At 39.9% G+C, this 26,967-nt stretch overlaps 1 protein-coding gene and 2 long non-coding RNA genes across 16 annotated transcripts in view; 2 read left to right on the forward strand and 1 right to left on the reverse strand.

Moving 5' to 3' along the window:
- Window positions 1-26,967, forward strand: part of ADAMTS17 (ADAM metallopeptidase with thrombospondin type 1 motif 17) — a 373,038-nt gene that overhangs the window by 31,883 nt on the left and 314,188 nt on the right. The window lies entirely within an intron of this gene.
- The window catches only part of LOC309654486, a 551,553-nt gene that overhangs the window by 21,212 nt on the left and 503,374 nt on the right, over window positions 1-26,967 (reverse strand). The window lies entirely within an intron of this gene.
- LOC309654487 lies at window positions 14,652-26,222 on the forward strand. The gene is made up of 2 exons (XR_014260290.1): window positions 14,652-16,758; window positions 16,795-26,222. It is a non-coding gene; the product is annotated as an uncharacterized lncRNA (long non-coding RNA).

Here is a 26,967-nt window from a genome sequence, read left to right on the forward strand (position 1 = left end):
CCACAAAAACTTAGTGGCTTAGAACAACACAAATGTATTATCTTACAGTTCTAGTGGTCAGAAGTCTGAAATTGGTTTTACTGGGCTAGAGTCAAGATGTCAACAGGCCTTCATTCCTTCTGGAGGCTCTAGGGGAGAATCTATTTCCTTGCCTTTTCCATCTTCTCAAGGCCGCCTGTACTCCTTGGCTCTCAGCCCCTTCCTCTATCTTTAAAGCCAGCCGTGGGCAGTGGAGACTTTCTCACGCTGACAGTTCTCTTCTGTAGTCAGATCTCTCTCTGCCTCCCTTGGATAAGAACACGTGTGATTGCATCAGGCCCACCAGGGTCATCCAGGATATTTCCCCATGTCAAGATCCTTTACTTAATCACATCTGCCAAGCCCCTTTTACCATGTAAGTTAACACATTCACATGTTCAGGGGACTAGGACATGGACATCTTTGGGGGACCATTATTCAACTTATCACATTCATTATTATATTTCCTGTTTCCTGTAAACATATTTCATAAATATGTTTCTCCCATAAATCTAAGCATTGCAATCACTATTTAATAATTATTTATTTTTCCTCTTTCAGTTATCTTTTGGACATGTGTTCTGTGAGAACAGAAAATTCACTTTAGGGCAAACATATCAGACCTCTTCTTGAATATTCCCATTACTTGATTGAGAAAGAAAGTCTGAAACTAAACATTGAGACCAGAAAGGAAAGGACACCGTGATATTTTTTTGTGCGTGTGTCTGAATCCTTTTCCCAAATGCCATCCCATCAGGCAGGGGAATTGCAAGAGAAGCGGTGCTGTCTTTTCCCAGTTCTCTCCTGTGCTCTTATGCAACACACACCCGCCCTACTTTAGTAACTCAAAGCAGAGGAGGCCTCCAGCTTAAATAGGAAAATCTGCCTCCAGCTACAGACGGATCAAGAATGCATAGTTTATTATTTAAAGTCCATGCTGGCTGGGGCTGTCCAGGTGGCTCAAGGAAGCTCCTGGCAGCTGGTCCAAGCCTGAGGCTGGAGGAGGGATGGTGGCCCCCAGAAGGCGCAGGCCAGGCCGCCGAGTGCTCACAGCGGCGGAGGTGCTGACTTGGTGTTCCAGGGCCGGTGGGGGTGGAGAGCGCGGCCCCTGCCAGCTCCCGCAGAAGTGTCTGATTTTTGAATCAGCAGCCTTCCTGTTCCCTCCAAGGGAGAGAGCAGGAGAGAACGTGTGACTGAGCGGAGGAGCGCGCCGGCTTCCCTCCCAGCAGGAGGACGCGGGCCAGGAAGTCCGACACTGAGAAAGGGAAGGGGAACAGACACTCTGGAGTGACTGTTCGCTTTTTTTTTTAAGAAATGACTTTAGCCTTGCATTTTTTTCCCCCTCCACAGAAAGGTCTAGCCTTTTTTCAGTGCACTAACTTCTCATGGAAAAGCCCAGCAAAAAAAGTCTCCTCAGGACATCTGCTGCCCAGTTTTCTCGGGCGTTTTCCAGCCATGAATGCAGTGGGTTCATTTTGCACAGCCTTCTTTTAAAGTAACGGGCAATTTCTTGTGCACGACCAGACAGGGAATGCGCTTGCTGGAGCCGGTGTGGGGTTGCATAAACTGCCTTCGGGCTGAAGGAGCGCGTACCTTTCTCAATCCATTAGCAAGTCATAGATCAAACTCCCTGTCACTGGGTTTGGACAGAGCTGGACAGTGAACCGGAGGGGAAAAGCCCAAGAAAGCTGGGAGTGTTCCCGCCCAGTTGAGCAGAAAATATCAGGCGTCATTGGTGGTCAGTGATGGTGGCGTGGATGCAACCTGGGACCGGCTGTGAGGGGCCAAAGGCCCCAGGAGAGGCCTTGCCCACATCTGGCGTGGGTGTGGATCTCACACCCCATGCTCGGGGACGCTTGGGGAGGGGACAAGGGGCTTTTCTTCTCTCCAAGGAGACAGCCATTATTTAGGGACAGAGCTTATAGTCCAGGGTCCCATGGATCCCTTAGGGAATCTGTACTCGGCCTTCTGGGCCCTTGAAAAAGGGATGAGCATTCTCTATGTCAACATTTAAAGAAGTACAATTTTCTCCCAGAAAATAAACTGTTATCCATCACTGCCAAGGGCGGCGGCTGCTTTTCCGACTCTGCTTTTAGGGGAATTTTGATTTCCTTGACCGTCTCTTACCTCCTGACCTTGACACGGAGGTGCTTCTTCCCTGTATGGGGCTGACCGTCGATGGTGGGAGCACTCGCTGAGCGCTTGGGTTTCATGCCTGTTCTGTCCTGGAGGGTGTCACTGAGTCACATTTGGACTGTTGGTTCCCTTTCTGAGCAGCAGTTAATCATTTTGTTGGTGTGGAGTCTTCAGAGCAGCATGGAGGTAGAGGCCCTCAATTAATGTCTGTCTGGGGCCTTGCTGGCTGGTCCTGAATTTAAAAACTGCCTTCTTCAGTATAAATATGCATTTCCTGGTGGTGACGAACGTCTTGCTGTTCCAGTGATGTGAGCATCCACGTTCCAAACCCTAGAGGGAAATGTGTCGCTTGCCAGCAGGCCGTCTGCCCCCAATCTCCCCCATTTCCTCTCCCTAATGCCCCTCCCTGAGGCTGCTCCTGGACGGATCTTTGGGTCCCTGCACGTACCATATGAAGACAGAGATCTTTCACTGATCATCTGAAGACTCCGAGGAACAGCACAGCTACTCTTTTCTCCAGTTTTAATGGCACACTCCCTCATGAGGCACTTAGGGAGTCCATTTGAGAGCCCATCCGAAGATGTTCCAAGTGCATTTCTTCTCCCTCTGTGTTCACGTGATCCTGGACACTCCGGTGGATAGTGGGGGAGCGTGGAGAAAGAGCTCCAGGAAATGGCTGAGTCCCACAGACTCTGGGCACCCTGGCCCAGGGTGGGCTAGGAGGGGGCCCAGGGCTCTGAGAGGATGGGGTGAGGGTTGGGAACTCACCGGGGAATGGGGTGAGCTGTGAATGTGGCTGGACTTCAGTGGGTTTACAGGGCAGATTGTTCCAGAGAAGGGGGGCAGCTCATGCTGTCTGTCCCTTCATACACTGTTGCATGCCTGGCACCTTCTCAAGATCTAGGGCTCAGAGATCTTGTAGCCATGTAGAGCGCTCCATGGTGGCCAGTGTAGTGAGTGCAGAGACCAGAGTCAGGCAGGCCTGCCCTCGAGGCCTGGTTTAAAATGCACACATATCATGTGATCTTGAGCAGGTACCTCTCCTTCAGATTTGGGCACCCTCTGAGATTGTCACAGAGACCCCATCCTGAGGCTGGCCACAGCATGGTCACTGGCAGACAGCTGGGGGGCAGCAGCAGCAGGGGGGAAGTTCTGTTGGTATGCAGCTTCCAGCCCTGGTGGAAAATGGAGATCGTGTGGTGATAAACGTCCCTTGTTTGGGGACATCTGTGTTGTGAAAAATCACAACGTTCCCCAGCAAAATACCCTGCTTGTAGTAGAGGCCAGGCAATTGCTAGATTTGGGGACACAGTGACTTGGGATGAAACAAGAGCAGGGACTCATGGCCCTGAATCTAGTGTGGCTTCCTCACCTTGTCTGACCAGGATGCTGAGCATCTAAGGGGTGTGTTCCCAGGTGGGTGAGACTTGTCCCTGCATCCCAAGGGTGGTGTTTCCTGCTTCCCTGTTCGGCTGCAGTGGGGACTCCATTCTGGATCATCCAGTGGAGGAAGTCAGCTGGCAGGGGAAGCAGTGCAGAGCTGGGTAGCTAAGCCAGGGTTCTGTTTTCCTTTCCCAGGACTTTTTTTTTCTTCATGATTCCATTGCTGACAATACAGACTTCTTGAAGATATTCCAGTTACAACCATATTTTTGTTTTTGAATTTTCGAATTTTATTTATTTTTTTATACAGCAGGTTCTTATTAGTTATCCATTTTATACATATTAGTATATATATGTCAATCCCAATCTCCCCAGTTTCAACCATACTAAAGAGTAGTTACTTGGAGTTCTGATACACCAGTAACTACCTGAAAAGGGAAACATTTAGCAATAGCAAGAAAAGAAGGAAACTGTTCAAGTTGCAGGAAAAATATAACGCTGATTTACTTACTGCCAGTGTGAATGATGTGGGCACTTTCTTCAGGAGGCTGAGACTTTGAGCAGCATTGAATGATGGCATTTGGCCACTTGCTTTGTCTCTGGGGAGTCTGAGATTTACAACTGTCATCTTCTGCTTTTTTCCCTTCCAGTTGTCTGTGACAAGCAGCCTGTTACAGCCTATGTTCCAGACAACTGAACATCATTTCTGGCTGCCAGATAAAATAAAATGTTTTAAAATAACTTTTTGACAAAGCTCTACTATAAAACATTTTGTGGGGTGTGTGTACGTGTGTGTGTGTGGAGAAAAAAGTAAGAGATTGTTCTCTTCCAGGGTGTAATGTTTTTGGTAATACATGTCACTGAAAAGTTGTTTAAAAAGTGAGATTTTTGCAAAGTGAACCAAATTTTAAATTAAGTACATGAACTTATCATTTTAAGGAACTCTGGAGTGAATCATTCTGTAAAGGGGAGAAGTTTTTGGCAGGATGTGGACCAGTTTCTCATAATGTTCTTGTTGGTTGCTTCTGTATTTTTCATAAAAGAGCATAATTGTTTATCTAGGTCAGATCTATGGTTATTGGGCCCTCTTAGCAGGACACTCTTATATATGGTCAAGATTATTACTCAGGTGTGACCACAGCAGGTATGCGTGGCTGGATGCCAGGTTTAACTGGTAGAAAAAAAAAATTATTGGCTCATGTGAAAAGTGTATCAGGTAATATGAGCTTCAGTCATGACTGGACCCAGGATTCTTTTAGTAATGTAGCTGGAGCTTTGTTGCTTTCTTCTGCCATCACTTGCCTCTGTTTCCCTCTATCTTGGTTTCTTTCTCAGGCAGGTCTCTGACAATAGGAAAAGTGGCTCCTGGCCCCTGCAACTTATGCAGTTCTTAGTGTCCAGGAACTCAGTCACATCAGACTTCATAAAATGACTTGCAGGGTCCTGCTTGGGTCACATGCCCATCCCTGGACCCAGTCACTGTCTGAAGAGTGGTATTCTCTCTTCTGTCCACATAACGTGGTCAGCATGTGATAGTATGGTGGGGCTGCTGATAGAAGCACCATCGATTTTGTGTGGTCCCAAGTGGCAAGGAGGCATTCTATTGTCACGATGGGGCAAAGCTACAGATGCCCCCTAAGGTGGCGTAGATCAATGTGTCAGTCTCTGCCTTTTTCTCCTGATCAGACTCCCGAGGTGGCCTTTACCCAGGGGTGTCTGTGAAGTGCTGCTCAGTCCCTGACTCTGTCCTCTCTTAGCCGCCTTCTCCATTCTCCCGAGGGCAGCGGAGGAAAGAAGTCATGTTCAAGCTAGGGGCTATGCTTAGGTGAGAGGCTGTTCTAAGAGTGATGCTTTAAAAGGGACTGTGCTCTCGTAGGAGGCTCAGGTGCATAAACTCAGGTTGGCTCAGGTAGTGTAGGTAGGTGCTTTGGACTTTGGAAGTGTGGTAGGACATACGAGTTTCTACCTAGCTCAGCCTGGGAGAAAACCAGCAAATTACTACATTTACCCCAGGATCAGTTACTGTTGCTATGTAACGAATTACCCCCAAAGCTTAGTGGCTTGAAACTGCCATTTTAATATGCTCTGTGGGTCAGGAATTCAGACAGAGCATGGAGGAACTAGCTTGTCTCTGCTCCACGGTGTCTGAGCCTCACCTGGGAAGACCTGAGGTCTGGGGACTGGAGTGATCTGGAAACTCCTTCACTCACATGTCTGGCACTGGGGGTGAATGACTTGAAGGTAGAACTACCAACTGCTAGTTCTTGTGTGTATCAACAGTTTATTCCTTCTTGTTGCTGAGTAGTATTCCATCACATGGATGATCCAGTTTGTTTATCTGCTCACCTGTTGATTAACATTTGGGTTGTTTCCAGTTATTGGCTATAACAAGTAAAGCTACTATGAATATTTGAGTCTTTTTACAGACTTAAAATAATTCCTGGATAAATATGTAGTTGAGGAATGGCTGGATCATAAAGTAGGTGTATGTTCACCATTTTAAGAAACTACCAAACCGAGTTCCAGAGTAGTCATACCATGTTATATTCCCATCAGTGCTTTAAGGGAATTCCAGTTCTCCACATCTTTTCAACACTTGGGATAGTCAGTCTTTTTAGGTTTAGCCATTCTGATAGGTTTGTAGCAGTATCTCATGTGATTGTAACATATTTCTTCTTTGGCAATGTGTCTACATAAATATTTTGCCCATTTTTTCTCATTGTTGAGATTTGGGAGTTCTTTGGATATTCTACATACAAGTCATTTATCAGATAAATGTTTGGCAAATATTTTTTTGAGCTCATACAGTTTTTTTTTCCATTTATTTTGGTAGATTTTTTTTTATAAGGGCTTTTAAAATATAGCTTATGTACCATATAGTTTACCTACTTAAAGTGTACAATTCCATATATCACAGAGTTGTGCAACCATAACCATAACTAATTTTAGAACATTTTTATCATTCCAAAAAGAAACTCTGTATCCATTAACTATCACTCCCCATTATCCCCAAACCCCTCAGCCCTAGGAAATCAATCTACTTTCTGTCTTTATGGATCTTCGTGTTCTGGATATTTCATATAAATGGAATCATACAATATGTGGTCCTTTGAGACAGGCTTCTTTCACTTATGATGTTTTCAAGGCTTATCCATGTTGTAATATGTATCAGTACTTTATTTTTATTGCTGAATAATATTCCCTTGTATGGATATACCACATTTTGTTTATTCATCAATTGATGGACATTTGAGTTGCTTAAACTTTAAGGCTATTATGAATAATGCTGCTATGAACATTCATGTACAAGTTTTTGTGTGGGCATATATTTTTATTTATCTTGGGTATATGCATAGGAGTGGAATTGCTGGCTCATATGGTAACTCTGCATTTAAATTTTTGAGGAATTGCCGGACTGTTTTCCAAAGTGGCTTCACCATTTTACATTCCCCCTGGAATGTATGAGGGTTCTAATTTTTTCACTCGCTGATACTTGTTATTGCCCATCTTTTTGATTAGCGCCAATCGAGTGGGTATGAAATGGTATCTCATTGTGGTTTTGAATTGCATTTTCCTGCTGTGTAACAATGTTGAGCATCTTTTTATGTGCTTATTGGCTATTTGCGTATGTTCTTTGAAGAACTGTCTATTCAGATCCTTTGCAACATTCTAAAATTGGGTTGTCTTATTGCTGTTGAGTTGTAGGAGTTCTTTATGTATTCTAGATACAAGCCTCTTATTAGATACTGTTAATTATCATTATTTGTGGTAGTTAAGTTCTGTAAAGTTTCTGTGAACATTGAATTACCAGATACTGAACCATTGCTCCTGGGCGAAATACAGGGTTAGGTTCCTGAGAGCTTCTGGTCACATTTTCATCAACCAATCCATACATAACTTTGTTTTAGGTATGTTTCTGTTTAAAGATACCTTATTTAATATACATTGTTCATTCATTAACATCGAACTAATGGGCAACAGCACTATAGCTCATGTCTGAATGAAGTTTATCTGTAAAGCACATCATAGATGTGCTAAGTCTTCTTGCACTTAGTAATGCTGGATAGCTCTTCAGCTCTACCCTTAGGAGCCATTTGAAATAGCAAAATCAGAAGGCAGAGCATTGCTGTTTGACCTCAGCTGGGAATGTGCATGTTGGGTGACTCAGATTTTTTTGCCACTCTGCAGATGTCAGTGAATGACTGTGAAAGTTTTATGAGTATTGATTTTGGGTTTTCTTATACATTTAAGCAAATAGGTGAATTTGCAAACATGGAATACGTAAATAATGAAAAGTGACTGTATGTGATTTATAAAAATTTTCTATTCTGTACTTGCTTTTTACATTCTTGATTGATATCCTTTGAAGCTCCCAAATTTAATTTTGATGAAGAATAATCTATCTAGTTTTTCTTTGATTTGTTTGTGCTTTTGGTATCATATCTAAGAAACCATTACCTAATCCAAGGTCACAAAGATTTACATTTATGTTTGGTAGTTTAGCTTTCACAATTAGGTTTTCTCAGTTATTTTTTATATATGGTGTGAGGAAGGAGTCCAACTTCATTCTTTTGCATGTTGATATCCAGGTGTCCCAGCACCACTTCTTGAAAAGACTATTCTTTCCCCATTGAGTGGTATGATACTCTTGTCAAAATTAATTGCCCCCAAATATATAGGTTTATTCCTGGACTTGCAGTTCTCTTCCACTGATCTATATGACTATCCTTATGCCAGTACCACATGGTCTTGATCACTTTAGGTATGTAGTAAGACTTGAAATTGGGAAGTGTGTCATTCAATTTTTTTTTTTTTTTTTTTTTTTTGCTGTTGTTGTTATTCTGGGTCCCTTGAATTTCCATATGAATATTAGGGTCAGCTTTTCAATTTCTGTAGAGAAGCCAGGTGGCATTTTGATAGGGATTGCATTAAATCTGTAGATCAGGTTGGGAAGTATTGCCATCCTAACAGTATTAAGTCTGCTGATTCATAAACATGTGCATTTAGGTATTCTTTAACTTTCAAAGAATAAGATTTTCACTTCTTTTGTTAAATTTATTCCTAAGCACTTTATTCTTTTTGAGGCTAATGTAAAAAGTTGTTTCTTAATTACATTTCTGGTTTGTTCACTGCTACTATAGAAATACAATAGATTTTTGTTTATTGATCTTGCATCCTTCAGTCTTGCTGAACTCATTAATTAATTCAAATAGTTGTAGTGGATTCCTTAGCAGTGTCTGTATACTAGGTTGTGTCATCTGTGAATGGAGATGGTTTACTTCTTCCTTTTCAATCTGGATGCCTTTTATTTCTTTTTCTTGCCTAATTGCCCTGGATAGAACCTTCAACGCAAGGTTGAATAGAAATGGCAAGAAACGATATCCTTCTCTTGTTCCTGGTCTTAGGAGGAAAGGATGCAGTCTTTCGCCATTGAGGATGATGTTAGTTGTGTGTTTTTTGTAGATACTCTTTTTCAGGTTGAGGACATTTTCTTTATTCCTAGTTTGTTGAGTAATTTGTCTTTTTTTTTAAATCATGAAAGGGTGTTCAATTTTGTCAAATGGTTTTTCTGTATCTGTTGAGATGATCATGTGGTTTTTGTCCTTTACTGGTATTAGATTGGTATTACATTTTTTGATTTTTGGATGTCAAATCAATTTTGCACTCATGTGAAAAATCCCATTACCATTATATATACCATTTGTCATAGTATATAGTCCTTTTTATATCTTGCTGGGTTCAGTTTGCTAGTATTTTTTGAGGATATTTGCATTTATATTTGTTAGAGATAATGGTCTGTTGCGTTTTTTTTTTTCTTGTGATGTCTTTGTCTGGTTTTGATATTAGAGTAATACTGACCTCATAAAATGAGTTTTGAAGTCTTCCCTTCTCTTCTAATTTTTTGAAGAATTAGAGTTTGTGAAGAATTGGTATTAATTCCTGTTTAAATGTTTGGTAGAATTTACTCCTAAGCCATCTTTGCCTGGCTTTTCTTTGTGGGTAGTTTTAAAATTACTAATTCAAACTCTTTACTTATAATAGGTCCATTCAGAGTGTATTTTTTTTCTTGAGTAAGTTTTTGTAGTTTCTGTCTTTCTAGGAATTTGTTCATTGCATCTATGTTATCTAATTTGTTGGCATACATTGTTCACAGTATTCCTTTGTAATCTTTTGTATTTCTGTAAGATAAGTGGTAATATTCCCTCTTTCACATGTGAGTCTTTTATTTTTTTTCTCCCTTGGTCATTGTAGCTAAATGTTGTTAATTTTGTTGTAGCTAAATGTTGTTAATTTTGTTGATTTTTTAAGGAAGCAACTTTTGGTTTAGTTGATTTTCTCTTATTTTTCTATTATTTCAATAATTTTTTTCTCTAATTTTTATTTTCTTCCTCTTCTTCTTTGGATTTTGTTTGCCCTTCTTTTTTCTAATGTCTTGAGGTAAAAGGTTAAGTTATTGATTTAAAGTATCTAAGTATTTTGTTGAATTATCTATTTCTTTCTTCAAAATTTATTTTTTTTTTACTTCATATATTATGGGGTCCTGTCAGGTGCACATAAGTTTATAATTGTTTCATGTCCCTGATGAATTGACTCTTTTATCATTAATAACATCCACTTTATCGCCAATAACACTTTATGTTTTATTGTCTAAGTTGTCTGATATTAATACAGCCACTCCAGCTTTCTTATGGTTGCTGTTTGAATGATATGTCTTTTCCATTCATTTACTTTCAACCTATTTGTATCATTGAATGTAATGTGTGTCTGGTGTCTACAACATGTGGTTGGATTTTTAAAATCTATTCTGCCAATCTCAGTTGGTTAATCCACTCACATCTAATGTTATTATTGACATAGTTGCATTTATGTCTGCCATTTAAGTTTTTGTTTTCTATACGTCTGTTACCTTTTTTATTCCTCTATAACTCCTTTTCTGCTTTATTTTTTAATTTAATGAATATTTTCTAGTTTAACATTTTAATGCTTTTAATTATTATGTCACTATATGTTTTTGAAATGTTTTCCTAATGATTGTTATAGGAATTACCATATTATATCTTTTTTTCTTAACATCTTTATTGGAGTATAATTGCTTTACAATGGTGTGTTAGTTTCTGCTTTATAACAAAGTGAATCAGTTATACATATACATATATATACCCATATCTCGTCCCTCTTGCGTCTCCCTCCCACCCTCCCTAGCCCACCCCTCTAGGTGGTCACAAAGTACTGAGCAGATCTCCCTGTGCTATGTGGCTGCTTCCCACTAGCTATCTATTTTACATTTGGCAGTATATATAAGTCCATGCCACTCTCTCACTTCGTCCCAGCTTATGCTTCCTCCTCCCCATGTCCTCAAGCCCATTCTCTATGTCTGTGTCTTTATTCCTGTCCTGACCCTTGGTTCTTCATAACCATTTTTCTTTCAGATTCCATATATATGTGTTAGCATACGATATTTGTTTTTCTCTTTCTGACTTACTTCACTCTGTATGACAGACTCTAGGTCCATCCACCTCACTACAAGTAACTCAATTTTGTTTCTTTTTATGGCTGAGTAATATTCCATTGTATATATGTGCCACATCTTCTTTATCCATTCATCTGTCGATGGACACTTATGTTGCTTCCATGTCCTGGCTATTGTAAATAGAGCTGCAGTGAACATTGTGGTACATGACTCTTTTTGAATTCTGGTCTTCTCAGGGTATATGCTTAGTAGTGGGATTGCTGGGTCATATGGTAGTTCTATTTTTAGTTTTTTAAAGGAACCTCCATACTGTTCTCCATAGTGGCTGTATCAGTTTGCATTCCCACCAACAGTGCAAGAGGGTTCCCTTTTCTCCACACCCTCTCCAGCATTTATTGTTTGTAGGTTTTTTGATGATGGCCATTCTGACTGGTGTGAGGTGATACCTCATTGTAGTTTTGATTTGCATTTCTCTAAGGGTTGGTGATGTTGAGCATTCTTTCATGTGTTTGTTGGCAATCTGTATATCTTCTTTGGAGAAATGTCTATTTAGGTCTTCTGCCCATTTTTGGATTGGGTTGTTTGCTTTTCGATATTGAGCTGCATGAGCTGCTTGTCAATTTTGGAGATGAATCCTTTGTCAGCTGCTTCATGTGCAAATATTTTCTCCCATTCTGAGGGCTGTCTTTTTGTCTTGTTTATGTTTTCTTTTGCTGTGCAAAAGATTTTAAGTTTCATTAGGTCCCATTTGTTTATTTTTGTTTTTATTTCCATTTCTCTAGGAGCTGGGTCAAAAAGGATCTTGCTGTGATTTATGTCATAGAGTGTTCTGCCTATGTTTTCCTCTAAGAGTTTGATAGTGTCTGGCCTTACATTTAGGTCTTTAATCCATTTTGAGTTGATTTTTGTGTATGGTGTTAGGGAGTGTTCTAATTTCATTCTTTTACATGTAGCTGTTCAGTTTTCCTAGCACCACTTATTGAAGAGGCTGTCTTTTCTCCATTGTATATTCTTGCCTCCTTTATCACAAATAAGGTGACGAGTGTGTGGGTTTATCTCTGGGCTTTCTATCCTGTTCCGTTGATCTATATTTCTGTTTTTGTGCCAGTAGCATACTGTCTTGATTACTGTAGCTTTGTAATATAGTCTGAAGTCAGGGAGCCTGATCCTCCAGCCTCATTTTTCTTTCTCAAGATTGCTTTGGCTATTCAGGGTCTTTTGTGTTTCCATACAAATTGTGAAATTTTTTGATCTAGTTCTGTGAAAAATGCCATCGGTAGTTTGATAGGGATTGCATTGAATCTGTAGATTGCTTTGGGTAGTATAGTCTTTTTCACAGTGCTGATTCTTCCAATCCAAGAACATGGTATATCTGTCCATCTGTATCATGTTTAATTTCTTTCATCAGTGTCTTATAGTTTTCTGCATACAGGTCTTTTGTCTCCTTAGGTAGGTTTATTCCTAGGTATTTTATTCTTTTTGTTGCAATGGTAAATGGGACTGTTCCCTTAATTTCTATTTCAGATTTTTCATCATTAGTGTATAGGAATGCAGAGATTTCTGTGCATTAATTTTGTATCCTGCTACTTTACCAAATTCATTGATTAGCTCTAGTAGTTTTCTGGTAGCATCTTTAGGATTCTCTATGTATAGTATCATGTCATCTGCAAACAGTGACAGCTTTACTTCTTCTTTTCCGACTTGGATTTCTTTTATTTCTTTTTCTTCTCTGATTGCTGTGGCTAAAACTTCCGAAATGATGTTGAATAATAATGGTGAGAGTGGGCAACATTGTCTTGTTCCTGATCACATTGGGAATGGTTTTGGATTTTCACCATTGAGGATGATGTTGGCTGTGGGTGTGTCATATATGGCCTTTATTATACTGAGGTAAGTTCCCTCTATGCCTACTTTCTGGAGGGTTTTTTTCATAAATGAGTGTTGAATTTTGTTGAAAGTTTTTTCTGCATCTGCTGAGATGATCATATGGTTTTTCTCCTTCAGTTTGTTAATGTGGTATATCACATTGATTGGTTTGCCTATACTGAAGAATCCTTGCATTCCTGGGATAAACCCCACTTGATCATGGTGTATGATCCTTTTAATGTGCTGTTGGTTTCTGTTTGCTAGTATTTTGTTGAGGATTTTTGCATCTATGTTCATCAGTGATATTGGCCTGTAGTTTTCTTTCTTTGTGACATATTTGTCTGGTTTTGATATCAGGGTGATGGTGGCCTCGTGGAATGAGTTTGGAATTGTCCCTCCCTCTGCTACATTTTGGAAGAGTTTGAGAAGGATAGGTGCTAGCTCTTCTCTAAATGTTTGATAGAATTCGCTGTGAAGCCATCTGGTCCTGGGCTTTTGTTTGTTGGAAGATATTTAATCCCAGTCTCAATTTCAGTGCTTGTGCTTGGTCTGTTTATGTTTTCTATTTCTTCCTGGTTCAGTCTCGGAAGGTTGAGCTTTTCTAAGAATTTGTCCATTTCTTCCAGGTTGTCCATTTTATTGGCATATAGTTGCTTGTAGTAATCTCTCATGATCCTTTGTATTTCTGCAGTGTCAGTTGTTACTCCTCCTTTTTCATTTCTAATTCTGTTGATTTGAGTCTTCTCCCTTTTTTCTTGATGTGTCTGGCTAATGGTTTATCAATTTTATTTATCTTTTCAAAGAATCAGCTTTTAGTTTTATTGATCTTTGCTCTTGTTTCCTTCATTTCTTTTTCATTTATTTCTGATCTGATCTTTATGATTTCTTTCCTTCTGCTAACTTTGGGGGTGTTTTTCTTCTTCTTTCTCTAATTGCTTTAGGTGTAAGGTTAGGTTGTTTATTTGAGATGTTTCTTGTTTCTTGAGTTAGGATTGTATTGCTATAAACTTCCCTCTTTGAACTGCTTTTGCTGCATCCCATAGGTTTTGGGTCATCGTGTTTTCATTTTTATTTGTTTCTAGGTATTTTTTTCTTTCCTCTTTGATTTCTTCAGTGATCTCTTGATTATTTAGTAGTGTATTGTTTAACCTCCACGTGTTTGTATTTTTTACAGATCTTTTCCTGTAATTAATACCTAGTCTCATAGCATTGTGGTCAGAAAAGATACTTGATACGATTTCAGTTTTCTTAAATTTACCAAGGCTTGATTTGTGCCCCAAGATATGATCTATCCTGGAGAATGTTCCATGAGCACTTGAGAAGAAAGTGTATTCTTTTGTTTTTGGATTCAATGTCCTATAAATGTCAATGAAGTCCATCTTGTTTTATGTAATATTTAAAGCTTGTGTTTCCTTATTTGTTTTCATTTTGGATGATCTGTCCATTGGTGAAAGTGGGGTGTTAAAGTCCCCTACTATGATTGTGTTACTGTCGATTTCCCTTTTTATGGCTGTTAGCATTTGCCTTATGTATTGAGGTGCTCCTTTGTTGGGTGCATAAATATTTAGAATTGTTATATCTTCTTCTTGGATTGATCCCTTGATCATTATGTAGTGTCCTTCTTTGTCTCTTGTAATAGTCTTTATTTTAAAGTCTATTTTTTCTGATATGAGAATTGCTACTCCAGCTTTCTTTTGATTTCCATTTGCATGAAATATCTTTTTCCATCCCCTCACTTTCAGTCTGTATGTGTCCCTAGGTCTGAAGTGGTCTCTTGTAGACAGCATGTGTACGGGTCTTGTTTTTGTATCCATTCAACCAGTCTGTGTCTTTTGGTAGAGCGTTTAATCCATTTACAGTTAAGGTAATTATCGATATGTATGTTCCTATTACCATTTTCTTAAATGTTTTGGGTTTATTGTAGGTCTTTTACTTCTCTTGTATTTCCTGCCTAGAGAAGTTCTTTTTGCATTTGTTGTACAGCTGGTTTGGTGGTGCTGAATTCTCTTAGCTTTTGCTTGTCTGTAAAGGTTGTAATTTCTCTGTCAAATCTGAATGAGATCCTTGCTGGGTAGAGTAATCTTGGTTGCAGGTTTTTCCTTTTCATCACTTTAAATATGTCCTGCCACTCCCTTGTGGCTTGCAGAGTTTCTGCTGAAAGATCAGCTGTTAACCTTATGGGGATTCCCTTGTATGTTATTTGTTGTTTTTCCCCTGCTGCTTTTAATATTTTTTCTTTGTATTTAATTTTTGATAGTTTGATTAATATGTGTCTTGGTGTGTTTTTTCCTTGCATTCATCCTGTATGGGACTCTCTGTGCTTCCTGGACTTGACTGACTATTTCCTTTCCCATATTAGGGAAGTTTTCAACTATAATCTTTTCAAATATTTTCTCAGTCCCTTTCTTTTTTCTTCTTCTTCTGGGACCCCTATAATTCAAATGTTGGTGCATTTAATGTTGTCCCAGAGGTCTCTGAGACTGCCCTCAATTATTTTCATTCTTTTTTCTTTATTCTGCTCTGCAGTAGTTTTTTCCACTGTTTTATCTTCCAGGTCACTTATCCGTTCTTCTGCCTCCATTATTCTGCTATTGATTCCTTCTAGAGAATTTTTAATTTCATTTATTGTGTTGTTCATCATTGTTTGTTTACTCTTTAGTTCTTCTATGTCCTGCTTAAACGTTTCTCGTATTTTCTCCATTCTATTTCCACGATTTGGGATCATCTTTACTATCATTACTCTGATTTCTTTTTCAGGTAGACTGCCTATTTACTCTTCATTTGTTAGGTCTGGTGGGTTTTTACCTTGCTCCTTCATCTGCTGTGTGTTTTTCTGTCTTTTCATTTTGCTTATCTTACTGTGTTTGGGGTCTCCTTTTCCCAGGCTGCAGGTTCATAGTTCCCATTGTTTTTGGTGTCTGCCCGCAGTGTCTAAGGTTGTTTCAATGGGTTGTGTAGGCTTCCTGTTGGAGGGTACTAGTGCCTGTGTTCTGGTGGATGAGGCTGGATCTTGTCTTTCTCGTGGGCAGGACCACGCCCAGTGGTGTGTTTTGGGTTGCTTGTTACTTTAGTATGATTTTAGGCAGCCTGTCTGCTAATGGGTGGGGTTGTGTTCCTGTCTTGCTGGTTGTTTGGCATTGGGTGTCCAGCACTGTAGCTTGCTGGTTGTTGAGTGGAGATGGGTGTTAGCGTTGAGATGGAGATCTCTTGGAGAGCTTTCGCCATTTGATATTATGTGGAGCCGGGAGGTCTTTGGTGGACCAATGTCCTGAACTCGGCTCTCCCACCTCGGAGGCACAGGCCTCACACCCGGCTGGAGCACCAAGACCCTGTCAGCCACGTGGCTCAGAAGAAAAGGGAGAATAAAAGAAAGAAAGAAAGAAAAAATAAAATAAAGTTATTAAAATAAAGAATAAAGAATAATTATTAAAAATAAAAAATTTAAAAGGTAATAAAAAAAGAAAAAAAAAGAGAGAAAGAAGGAAGAGAGCAACGAAACCAAAAAACAAATCCACCAATGATAACAAGAGCTAAAAACTCTACTAAAACAAACAAACAAACAAAAAATGGACAGACAGAACCCTAGGACAATTGGTAAAAGCAAAGCTATACAGGCAAAATCACACAAAGAAGCATACACATACACACTCACAAAAAGAGAAAAAGGAAAAATATATATATATCATTACTCCCAAAGTCCACCACTTCAATTTTGGGATGAGTCGTTGTCTGTTCAGGTATTCCACAGTTGCAGGGTACATGAAGTTGATTGTGGAGATTTAATCCGCTGCTCCTGAGCCTGTTGGGAGAAATTCCCCGTTCTCTTCTTTGTTCGCACAGCTCCTGGGGTTCAGCTTTGGATTTGGCCCTGCCTCTGCGTGTAGGTTAAGCTTTGGATTTGCCCCCGCCTCTGCGTGTAGGTTGCCTGAGACTGTCTGTTCTTTGCTCAGACAGGACAGGGTTAAACTAGCAGCAGATTAGGGGTCTCTGGCTCACTCAGGCCAGGGGGAGGGAGGGGTACGGAATGCAGGAGAAGCCTGCGGTGGCAGAGGCTTGCATGACGTTGCAACAGTGTGAGGAGCGCCATGTATTCTCCCGGAGAAGTTGTCCCTGGATCATGGGACCTTGGCAGTGGTGGGCTGCACAGGCTCCCGGGTGGGGAGGTGTTGATAGTGACCTGTTCTTGCACACACGCTTCTTAGTGGCTGCAGCAGCAGCCTTAGTGTTTCATGCCCATCTCTGGTGTCCATGCTGATAACCGCAGCTCGTGCCCATCTCTGGAGCTCGTTTAGCTAGTGCTCTGAATCCCCTCTCCTCGCACACCCCGAAACAATGGTCTCTTGCTTCTTAGGCAGTTCCAGACTTTTTCCTGGACTCCCTCCCGGCTAGTGTGGCGCACTAGCCCCCTTCAGGCTGTGTTCACGTAGCCATCCCCAGTCCTCTCCCTGGGATCTGACCTCTGAAGCCCGAGCCTCAGCTCCCAGCCCCAGCCCGTTCCGGTGGGTGAGCAGACAAGCCTCTTGGGCTGGTGAGTGCTGGTTGGCACTGATCCTCTGTGTGGCAATACCTCCACTTTGCCCTCTGCACCACTGTTGCTTGCGCTCTCCTCCGTGGCTCTGATGCTTCTTCCCTGTCCACCCCCATCTCCGCCAGTGAAGGGGCTTCCTAGTTTGTGGAAACTTTTCCTCCTTCACAGCTCCCTCCCCGAGGTGCAGGTCCCATCCCTATTCTTTTGTCTCTGTTTTTTCTTTTTCTTTTGCCCTACCCAGGTACATAGGGAGTTTCTTGCCTTTTGGGAAGTCTGAGGTCTTATGCCAGCATTCAGTATGTGTTCTGTAGGAGTTGTTCCACATGTAGATGTATTTCTGATGTATTTGTGGGGAGGAAGGTGATCTCCACGTCTTACTCTTCCACCATCTTGAAGGTCTCTCTCCACCATATTATATCTTAACTTCTCAGAATCTACTTCAGATTTACTAACTTATGTCTAGTGAGATATAGAAACATTACCCCTATATCGCTCTATTCTCTTTCCCCTTTTGTGAACTATTATTGTTTATAAATATATATCATAATATATATTTTATATTTATATATTACATACATATCACAAACCCAACAATGAATTGTTGTTAGTATAATTTTTCTTACTTTATATAATTTTATGTGTATTAAAGAAGCTGAGAAAGGAAAAATCGAGCAAGTCTATAGAGTTTGTTATATCAACCTTCCTTTTTATTATTTCTTGCTCTCTTCATTTCTTCATGTGGATTTGAGTTACCATCTGTTATCATTTTCCTACTCCAAGACAGCTTTGCTAACACCCATCTCTTTTGTGCTTTTATTGTCAAACACATTATCTTTCTCTATGTGAAAGGCCTGATAATACAGCTATGTAAATAATGTTTTATACAATTTCTTTTAAAATCAGTTAAGAGAAAAAGGGGAAGAAATATGCAATTATACTGTTTCTTTTAATTACATATTCAACTCTATTATTTTTCTTGTGTTTGTGGATTTGAATTGTCATTTGGGGTACTTTCTTTTAGTCTGAACAACTTCCTTTAGTATTTCTCGCGAGGAATGTCTGCTAGGAACAAATTCTCTCAGTTATTGCTTATCATAGAATATCTTTATTTCACCTTTGTTTTTGAAGGATTGTTTTGCTGAATATAAGATTATTGGTTGACAGTTCTTTCAGCACCTTGAATATGTCATCCAACTGTCTCTGGCCTTACTGTTTCTGATGAGAAGTCAGGTGCTAATCTTATTGGCACCTTGTACATGATGAGACAATTTTCTCTTACTGCTTTCAAGATTTTCTCTTTTTCTTTGACTTCCAGCATTTTTACCGTATGTCTGGGTGTGGATCTCTTTGTATTTATTCTACTTGGATTTTGTTGAGTGTCTTGAATGAATCATGTTTTTCATCATACTTAGCAAGTTTTCAGGCATTATTTCTTCAAATTTTTTTCTATTCCTTTCTCTTCTTCGTCTCCTTCCCATTGCATTATATTGGTGTGCTTAATGGTGTCCCACATTTCTCTGAGGCTCTGTTCATTTTCTGCTTTTCTTCAGATTGTATAATCTCTATCAATATATCCTTATATTTGCTGGGTCTTTCTTCTACTAGTTTAAATATAGTTTTAGCTCCTGTAGTGAAATTTTCATTTTTGTTATTGTACTTTTCAAATCCAGAATTTCAATTTACTGCTTTAAAAAAAGTAATTTCTATCTCTTTATTGATATTCTCTATTTGATGAGACATTGTCATTATAGCTTTCTTTACATCTTTAAGCATAGTTTTTTTGAACATTTTTATTGTGGATGTTTTTAAGTCTTTGCCTGTTAAATCTGTCATCTGGGCTCTCTCACAGGCAGTTTCTGTGCCTGCTTTTTTTCCCTACATGTGGGTCACACTTTCCTGTTTCTTTTTTGTGTCTCATAGTTTTTGTTGAAAATTGGACATTTTATAATTGCAGGAACCTGGATAGTGGTTCCTTATCACTTCTTCAGGTCTTCTTTTGTTGTTGTTTGCTTGTTTATTTGTTTAGTGACTCAGACTATTTTGGTGATGTCTTTTTTCCTTTAGTGCCACTCTCAGAGGGAGAAGCCTGGGGCATATGCACAGTCACCCTACATGACAGTGGTTTAATCGGGCTTCTCTTTGACTGTCTCTTTCCCTAATCTCTCTATTAAGCTGTCTGCCTTTTTTGGTATCACACCCAGCTGGTGTGCTTCATTAATTGCTGACTGATTGCTCTATTGGTTTCAACAGTGCCTGAGACATACATGGCTCTGCCATTTGATCCAACTAAATTCAGTAAGGGGTCATTTTTGTGGCAAGTCTCTGAGGTCTATTCTAACCCCAGGAGGGCTCTCTTTTCCTTTTCTCTCTGATGAACTACCTGACCTATCATTTAACTTATTGCTCTTTATTAAGAGGAGCTGCCAGCCTCATATTTGCTTATCACTAAAATCCTTATTGTTTTCAAGAGTGCCTGTAGGCTTGAACGTCCCACACTTTATTTCAAATAATGCCAGTACTTTTGGGGAGAGCATAGAAGCTCTTTGTTTTTATGGACTACCTCTGTCTTTGGGGAAAATCTCTAAGCCACTACTCTGGACAATAGGCAGAGTTGGTAGTCTCTGGTCTTCTCAGCTTGACTCTCCTGACATAGAATATCTGCCCTGTAAGCAAGCTGATATGAGGGTGATTGGTGCCCCCAATATTTTCCTGGGTTAGAACCTCCTTCTTATGAGGGGGCTGGGTGAAGGAATGGAATCTTAACCTTTTGGATGCACTCATCAGGAAATTAGACTCTTGAGTTTGGACTGGAGGAGATGACAAATGATGGAGGCCTACCCCTCCTGGTAAAGCACCATATCCTTTGATTGGCAGCTGAGGGGAAGAGGAGTTCTGCTTCTTTGTCATGCTCATCTGGAGTGGAGTTTCCATCAATCTGAGCTAGGATGGGAAGGAATGAGAGTAGTGGCTCAAATGTCAGTTTTCACTCTTGTCCTAAAAGTGGAACTCATGGGCTGCAAGAGAAAAGTGGTCAGTTTGAGAACCACAGTTGTCATAAAATGGCTCTTTCATGCTGTGGCAGGAACTCTAGAAATCTGAGGTTAGCTTGCCGTGGCAGCATAGTTGTGAAGGTGATTGACTGAAATTGGGCAGCATTGAAATGGATCTTCTGGAAGTGCAGTCTATGATCTAAGATTCCTTGAAGACTTCTCAAAGCAAGAGAGGCCTACTGTTGGGCGTGACAGGGAGTATGGGTTTTTTCTAATGCTGACCAGGGTAAGTGGCCCTGAAAGGGGACATTCCAGAAAGAATACTAATTGGTGTTATTCCCAGAGCTGGGAAGCAAGTTAGTCATGGCAATAGCAGCTGACCTCTGGATTTCCCTGGCTGGACTTTCATCTTCTCTCATGCAGCATCCAGACAGGGAGTGAGTTGACCTGTGATGGGATCAGGGCCACAACTGGTGGGCTTATGTAGCTGCTGGTGCCCTGTCCAAAGCTCCTGCTGGGCATGTGTAGGCAGGTATGATTTCAAATTGAAGGCATATCCAGAGCTGATCTCAGACCACTGTACTGATTGATGATGCAGTGTGGTCCCTACAGGTCAGGATCCTGCTACAAGTGATCAGGATTCTATGGTGGCAGAATTTGCCCTGGAAGATTGCTTGCTGGGCTGGTGACTTTATGTTGGTCTGCCCTTATAGGCTTCTAGAGCAGAAAATCAGTGTGATGGGTCTGGTTTCCAGGGATGTAGTAACTGGAATCATATCAGACAAAGAAATTGACCATGCACCTTGTGTAGGGAGGCATCCTCTCACAACAGGATGGCCCAAGGGCCATGCAGTACGAGCCAGTGTTGTGCAGTGGATGGTTGGCTCAGATATGCCAGGATCAGAGCAGAAGTGATGTGAGCCTGGCTCAGAAAGGATGTGCAATAAATATGGATGAAAAGGACAAGAAGGTGGGGGAGGGAGGAGGTGAAGGGGCTATTCTGTCTCTAAAAGATAGGGCAGAGCAGTACCATAAAAAGAGAGAGCATGTGACTCCTCTGAATGTCCTGAGGGGGTACTGGGGCATCTCAGCTCCTAACATGTTGTCAGTGTCTGGACTTACCATGTGGGAACATTGTCTCTCAGGAATTGAATGCTGAGGTTGGTGGACTTACGGCTCATTGAAGCTTCTTGTAAAGACTGTGCTACAGAGCTTAGGACAGTCCAAATGAGTTTGTTATATAAGACCAGTGGCAGCAGATTAAAATAAATCATCCAGGATGTGGCGACACATTCAGATTAGGAGGCCATAGAAATGCTCTCTTATTAATCTCTGGATGACAGGGGCACTGCGGTCATTGCAAAGTGTGCTTACAGCATGGCCTTGGGTTTCACCCTGCAACTATCAAGCAGTCCTTCCACTAAAACCCGTATGAAGATAGAAAAAGGCAAAAACATATTTAGAAAAATGAAGGAAATAGGCAATCTGTTGTCAAAATTGGCAAGGACTTTCCACTAACTATAAAGAACAGTGGGCCTGGATTGGTAAGGGTAGTCAGTGGGCTTTTCAGAGTGGCCAAATCCTGCCTGTCTCAAAGAGAGCCGGAAGAAATATTTTCCCATCTCTTGTTTGTCTTTGGCTTTGAATTTTAGAAGATTTGTGATACTTAGGAAACTGGTTGGCTGTCCCTCTTGGTTTGGCATTAGCCATTGTTTTATAGCCATTCTACAGCTAACTCCAGGGCAGCCCTGTGGCGGGAGGTATGTTGCTGGTACTTTGTATCTAGCATTGCCCTGTGGACAGAAGGAGGCCTGTAGATCCCTATTTAAGTGTCCCGTCAATTCAGAATGTAGAGTACTGCTCCTTGGGGAGGTACAGGATCCCACCACAGCCTGGTAGAGCCGACTACACAGATGCCTACTGAACATTGTGCTTGTCTGCCTGTCCTCTAGTAGCAGGTCTGAGATGGGATGCTGACTGTTGTGATCAAGGGAGACCTGTTCACCCAAGTCTTGGTGCTGGCTTTAGGTAGACCTCTCCTCATTGCAATTTGAGTATGTACAGAAAACCCATTTGAGGGTCTGAGTTCAAATACTATAGCCTATAAGGGAAAGGATATGCAGAGAAAACATATCTTTGGAAAGGATTTATTTCAGGACCAGAATAAATTTTAGAAAACTGGTATCCTAATGGGATGTAAGAAGATAAGGCTTTACTATGGAAAACAGTATGGAGGTTCCTTAAAAAAATAAAAACAGAACTACCATGTGATCCAGTGATCCCACTCCTGGGCATATATCCAGAAAAGATAAAAACTCTAATTTGAAAAGATACATGCCCCCCAATGTTAATAGCAGCACTATTTCTAATAGCCAAGACATGGAAGCAACCTAAGTGTCCATCAACAGATGAATGGATAAAGAAGGTGTGGTGTATATATACAGTGGAATATTCCTCATCCATAAAAAATGAAACATTGCCATTTGCAGCAACATGGATGGACCTAGACATTATCATACTAAATGAAGTAAGTCAGACAGAAGGACAAATATTGTATGATATCACGTACATGTGGAATCTAAAAAATAATACAAATGATTTTATTTACAAAACAGAAACAGACTCACAGACATAGAAAACAAACTTATGGTTACCAAAGGGGAAAGGTGGGGAGGGATAAATTATGGGATTAACATATACACACTACTATATATAAAATAAGTAAGCAACAAGGATTTACTGTATAGCACAGGGAACTATATTCAATACCTTATAATAATCTATAATGGAAAATAATCTGAAAATACATATATATAACTGAATCACTTTTCTGTACACCTGTAACTAACACAATATTTTAAATCCACTATACTTCAATAAAAAAGAGAACATTTGGACCTAAACAGATGTCAGAAGTCATAAAAAAGGAAGATAGGACTTTAAAGAAGCAAAAGCCATAAGAACTGCAGAATGAGATGTAAAAACAATAAGCTTAAAATAAAAGGGAACTGGTGAGATAATGAAAGCTGATAAAACTAGTTTGCTGTAGCAGAATTAAAATCTACAAGGGAGGCACTACGCAGTTGAAACGACATTACACATTTGAATAAGTGATGTAGAGAATAAATGTGACATGCTTCTTTAGGGGCAAAGGAAGGAAAGAATAGAGTGGTGAGAAAGGAAGTGATAGAAATGGGTTACAGAAAATTAAGTCCAATTTTAGAATCTCTGCAGAAGGAACCCCTCTGCCCAAGTTAGGATAGGGGCATTCATCAAAGATTTTTAATAAATGAAGACTCTCTGGAAGGTTTAAAGAAATTTCAGTTTACCAGATAAAAGGCTTACTGTGTTTTGATCAAAATTCATATACATAGGCCCACAGTTATTTATTCTGGCAAAATTTGTGAATTATAAGAATAATAGGACAAGTTATACCAGTATTCAAGCAGACAAAACAGGTTACTTAAAAGAAACAAAAATCTGGCAGGCCTGAGTTGTCCATGATACTAAGTCCTAGAAGACAGTGGAGCCAGGACTGCAGTGTTGGGACAAGAAGTGACTGTGCGGGCTTCCCTGGTGGCGCAGTGGTTAAGAATCCGCCTGCCAATGCATGGGACACAGGTTCAAGCCCTGGTCTGGGAAGATCCCACATGCTGCGGAGCAGCTAAGCCTGTGCACCACAACTACTGAGCCTGCACTCTAGAGCCCATGAGCCACAACTACTGAGCCTGCATGCTGCAACTACTGAAGCCCGTGTGCCTAGAGCCTGTACTCTGCAACAAGAGAAGACGCTGCAATGAGGAGCCCATGCACCGCAACAAAAAGTAGCCCCTGCTCGCCACAACTAGAGAAAACCCACGTGCAGCAACGAAGACCCAGTGCAGCCAAAAATAAATAAATGAATTTATTTAAAAAAAAAAAAGGTGACTGTGCTCCAAGAATATGACACTCAGATAATTTGTTGTTCACCTGTGAGGGCACCTGATGCTCTTAGATATGTAAGAGTTTAGAAACCATACACCCTGCTTGTCCTTCTAGGAAGGATTTCTTTAAAACATAATTGCAGTTGATTATGAGCTGAAGCAAAATTAAAAGATTAGAAATAGGGAGGGCATGATATAAAGAGTTGATGTGGATGATTGAAACTGGTTTAACATAGAGTTAAGCTTAACTAATTGATGCAAATACAGTTACAAATGGAAAGCAATAATTAAAGAGTTAAGGGAAGATCAAAGACCTAAATGTAAGGGCTAAAACTATCATGGTCCTAGAAGAAAATATAGGAATAAATCTTTATGACCTTGAAATAGGCAATGGTTTCTTAGATATGACATCAAAAACACAAGCAACCAAAGAAAATAAATTGGATTTAATCAGAATTAAAATATTTTGTGCTTCAAAGGATACCATCAAGAAAGTGAAAAGATAACTCACATGATAGAAGAAAATTTCTCCAAATCATATATCTGATAAGGGACTTGTATCTGGGATATATCCTATAATTCAACTCTAAAAAGACAACTCAATTGAAAAATAGACAAAGGACTTGAAAAGATAGTTCTCTGAAGAATATACATATAATTGACGAATGATCACATGAAAAAATGCTTAGCATTATTAGACACCAGAGGAATGCAAATCAAAACCACAGTGAGATACCATTTCATACCCACTTGGATAATTACAATAAAAAAGATGGACAATAACAAGTGTTGCTGGAAATGTAGAGAAATTAGAACCCTCATATGGTGCTGCTGGGAATATAAAATGGTACAGACACTTGAAGAACAGGTTGGCAGTTCCTCAGAAGTTTAAGCAAAGGGTTACGACATGACCTAGCAATTCTACTCCAAGGTATACACCCAAGAGAAATTAAAACATTTATTCACATAAAAACTTATACATGAATGTTCATAGGAGCATTATTCACAATAGCCAAAATATGAAAACAACCCAAATGTCCATCAACTGATGAATGGAAAACAAAGTGGTATTCCATGCAATGGAATCTTATTTGGCAACAAAAAGGAATAAAGTACAGATACATGCTGGATGGATGAACCTTGAGAATACTTTCATAAGAGAAAGAAGCTAGAAACAAAAGACCACATATTAAATGGTTCTATTTATATGAAATGTTCAGACTAGGCAAACCTATGGAGACAGAAAGTAATTAGTGATTTCCTAGGGCGGGGGTGGTAGAGGGCGAAATGAGAAGTGGTTGCTAATGGGTATAGGGTTTCATTTTGGGTGATAAAAATGGTTTATTTGTGTCATCATGGTTGTGCAACTCTGAGAATATACCAAAAGCTATTGAATTGTATCCTTAAAATGGATGAATTGTATGGTATGTGAATCATATCTCAATAAAGCTGTTGTAAAAAGTAAGGAAAGGTGTAAAATATAAAGTACTTTAATAATATTCTGTACCTCAAATTTAAGAAATATTTACAAATCAGAAAAGCGGGGGACTTCCCTGGTGGCGCAGTGGTTAAGAATCCACCTGCCAATGCAGGGGACATGGATTTGATCCCTGGTTCAGGAAGATCCCACATGCCATGGAATAACTAAGCCCATGCACCATAACTACTGAGCCTGTGCTCTAGAGCCCGCGAGCCACAACTGCCGAGCCTGTGTGCCACAACTACTGAAGCCTGCGCATCTATAGCCCATGCTCCGCAACAAGACAAGCCACCGCGATGAGAAGCCTGCGCAATGCAACAAAGAGTATCCCCCACTTGCCGCAACTAGAGAAAGCCCATGCACAGCAACGAAGACCTGATGCAGCCATAAATAAATAAACAAGTAAATAAACAAATAAACAAATAAATAAACAAATAAAAGAAAAGTGGAAAGGAATCTGGGTGAAAAAAGGGATGTTAAATTCTTCTCTGCACAAAGGGAAAGCCAAAGTTCTACTATGTTCTTGACATGGAAAGAATGTTTCCTAAGATTGTAAGGGTAGCTTATTGTAGAATTGCTTCCTCAACACTGGAGATGATAAACTCAGTGAAATATAGCTCACATAGGAAAATAGAGAAGAGGAACTAAAAACATGACAGAAGATCAAAAATGATCATTTTTATAATAAATATAAAGGCATTAAAACCCTCTATTCAATGACAAAGACTCAGAAATGACACCAAAAAGTTATGGTAAAAGCATGGGTAAAGATTTAAACATCAAATACAATTAAAAGGTGATAAAATCGAGGAAATACTTATCATAGTACTACAAAAGTCTAATATTCTTTCATTTCTTCTTTCATTTATTTTAAAACTCTTTAGTGCTCGTGTCAGCAGCACATGTACTAAAATTGGAACAATACAGAGAAGAGTAGCATGGTCCCTGTGCAAGGATGACACGCAAATTCATGAAGCATTCCATATTTTTAATCTAATTTTAAAAAAAGAAACAAATGAGCTTATTTACAAAACAGAAACAGACTTACAGGTATCAAAAACAAACTTATGGTTACCAAAGGGGAAACGTGGCGGGGAGGGTTAAATCAGGAGCTTGGAATTAATGTACACGCACTACTATATATAAGATAACCAACAAGACTTACTGTATAG

The sequence above is a fragment of the Balaenoptera physalus genome, assembly GCF_965194825.1.
Source record: "Balaenoptera physalus genome assembly, chromosome: 2".
Taxonomy (NCBI): Eukaryota; Metazoa; Chordata; class Mammalia; order Artiodactyla; family Balaenopteridae; genus Balaenoptera; species Balaenoptera physalus.